Raw genomic sequence first — 3,404 nt, forward strand, 5'->3', positions numbered from 1 at the left:
AGCACTGCTAGGAATTTATCCAAGGGACACAGGAGTACTGATGCATAGGGGCACTTGTACCCCAATGTTCATCGCAGCACTCTCAACAATAGCCAAATTATGGAAAGAGCCTAAATGTCCATCAACTGATGAATGGATAAAGAAATTATGGTTTATATACACTATGGAATACTATGTGGCAATGAGAAAAAATGAAATATGTCCTTTTGTAGCAACGTGGATGGAACTGGAGAGTGTGATGCTAAGTGAAATAAGCCATACAGAGAAAGACAGATACCATATGGTTTCACTCTTATATGGATCCTGAGAAACTTAACAGGAACCCATGGGGGAGGGGAAGGAAAAAAAAAAAAAGAGGTTAGAGTGGGAGAGAGCCAAAGCATAAGAGACTGTTGAGAACTGAGAGCAAACTGAGGGTTGATGGGGGGTGGGAGGGAGGAGAGGGTGGGTGATGGGTATTGAGGAGGGCACCTTTTGGGATGAGCACTGGGTGTTGTATGGAAACCAATTTGACAATAAATTTCATATATAAATTAAAAAAAAAATTAAAAATGCTCAATTAAAAATGGGCAGAAGACATGGAAAGATAATTTTCCAGACAAGATACATAGATGGCCAACAGACACATGAAAAGATGGTCAACATCACTCATCATCAGGGAACTGCCAATTAAAACCACAATAAAATATCATCTCACACCTGTCAAAATGGTTAAAATAAAAAAGATAAGAAATGACAAATGTTGGTGAGAATGTGGAGAGAAAAGAACTATCATGCTCTGTTGGTGGAAATTCAAGATGGTAGAGCCACTGTACAAAACACTATGAAGATTCCTTAAAAAATTAAAAATAGAATTAACATATGACCCAGAATTCCACCATTGGGTATTTACCCAAAGAAAATGGCAACACTGACTCCATATCCAGAATGGAATGTTACTCCGCCATAAAAAAAGAAATCTTGCCATTTACAACAACATGGGTGGATCTAGAAGGTATAATGCCAAGTACCATAGGTCAGTCAGAGAAAGACAAATACCATATGATTTTACTCACATGTGGAATTTAAGAAACAAAACAAATGAATTAATAAACAAAGAGACAAAAAACAAACAAACCCAGATTCTTAAATATTGAGAATTAACTGGTGTTGCCAAAAGGGTGGTGGATGAGTGAACAGGTGAAATAGATAAAAGGGATTAAGAGTACACTTAATGTGCTGAGCACTGAGTAATGTACAGAATTGTTGAAATGTTACATTGTACACCTGAAACTAATGTAACACTATATGTTAATTATACTTGAATAAAAAATTAAAAAATACTGGCCTACAATCTTTAATGTTATAATCGTCATGAAAGTAAAGCTTCAGGAACTGTTTAGTGAAGGAACTTAAACTGGTATGAAAACCAAATGCAGTGTGTGGTTATTAATCGGATCCTTTTACTGTGAAGGATAATTCTGGGAAAATGGGGAGACTTGATTTGAGATCTGAAAAATAGGTGGCTGTGATATAGCAATGTTAATTTCCTGATTTTGATGGTTATATTGTGGTTATATAGGAGAATGCCCTTTATTGTAGTAAATAAAAAATAAAATAGTCAGGCTGATGAACCATCATGCTGGCAACTTACTCTCCAGTGGTTTAGGAGGAAAAAAATTTTGGCCTATACCTCTATACTTGCAAATGTTCTATAGGTTTGGCATTATATATGCATGTATGTGTATAAAGGGAAGGCACCATACTGGTAGTGGATTTGAAAATCAGACAGACAGACCTAGGTGTGATTCTTGACTTTTATCACTTAGTTGTATGGCACTGAACCAGTTATTTAACTTTCCTGAATCTAAGTTTTCCTATTTGAAGTATGAGGATAACTACAGTTACATTTTCACTGGACTTCCATTGTAGTTACATGAGAAATGACACCATGGTCATCATCATCATTGTTCCTAATACTGAGAATTTGCTCCATGCATTGAATTTAGTGAAGTACTTGTCAAACTTTCTAATGAAGGATTAAATATTTTTAAAAACCTCATTCATTATTGAATTACTAAAAAGAAATTAAATACAAATACAAGTCTATATTTTCATTAGTTAACAAATATGAAATTATATGTTAATGCATATAAGAACAGGTATTATAAGAAAAAATTAATTATAAAACCTGTATATTATGCATTGAAAATGTAAATATAGGCAATTAATGGTTACTTGAATAAAATAGTGATTACTGGATGCCTATATGCACACTTTGAAAGACGCTGTGTATATCAATATCTAAAGTTTTTAATGTAACAAATGATATTGCTTCTGGCTAGTTAATTTACATGATCTAGGCTATATTGTTGCCAATGCTACTTGCAAGGAATAATGTATATGTGATTCATTCTATGTTTTGTTTTAATAACAGAGTAGAAAAATTTTCTCATATAAGTATGTTAACATGAGTAAAAGAAATTTTAAACCAATTTCATCAAGATCAAGTTATTCATTTTTAACTTTTACTCAAAATGAAATGATGTTATTTCAAAATGATTTTCTGGAGTCCGTTGATAGCCAGTTCCAAAATTTTAACCTGTAAAATCATAGTAAAATAATCCTTCAATGAAAGAAATGGATTTATTTTAATTTGTGTTTTAGTTGGTAAACTGGTTTTAAAATATCACATGTTATAATGTGGTCCTAACTGAGCATGACTACACCACAGCTTGCATCAAAACGACTCATCACATTAGTTCAACAACACCTGAGCTAGAAAATATCCTGTTCAATAAGACAAGCGCTTTCTAGGATATTTTGACAATGTCAACATGGTTACAGTTTGTAAACTCAGTTTCTTTTTGTTGTTATTGTTTTAGTCTTTTTTTAAAATAAAAAATAAAATTTAAAAAAATTAAATTCAAGTTAGTTAACATACAGAGCAGTCTTGGCTTTAGGAGTAGAACCCAGTGATTCATCTCTTCATATGACACCCAGTGTTCATCCCAAAAAGTTTCCTCCTTAATGCTCATCACCTATTTAACTCATCCTCCCACCCATCTCCCCTCAGCAACCCTCAGTTTGTTCTCTGTATTTAAGAGTCTCTTATGATTTGCGTCCCTCTGTGTTTCTGTCTTATTTTTCTTTCCCTTCCCCTATGTTCATCTGTTGTGTTTCTTAAATTCCACATATGAGTAAAATCATATTATATATTTTTTCAACTGTCTTATTTCCCTTAGCATGATACCCTCTAGTTCCATCTACATTGTTGCAAATTGTGAGATTTAATTGTTTTTCATCACTGAGTAGTATTCCTATACACACACACACACACGTGTGTGTGTGTGTGTGTGTATATGTATATACATATATATATATATATACATATATATATACATATATATATATATACACACACA

This window comes from Herpailurus yagouaroundi, unplaced genomic scaffold, assembly GCF_014898765.1.
Source record: "Herpailurus yagouaroundi ecotype Mexico unplaced genomic scaffold, PumYag 67383, whole genome shotgun sequence".
NCBI classification, from domain to species: domain Eukaryota; kingdom Metazoa; phylum Chordata; class Mammalia; order Carnivora; family Felidae; genus Herpailurus; species Herpailurus yagouaroundi.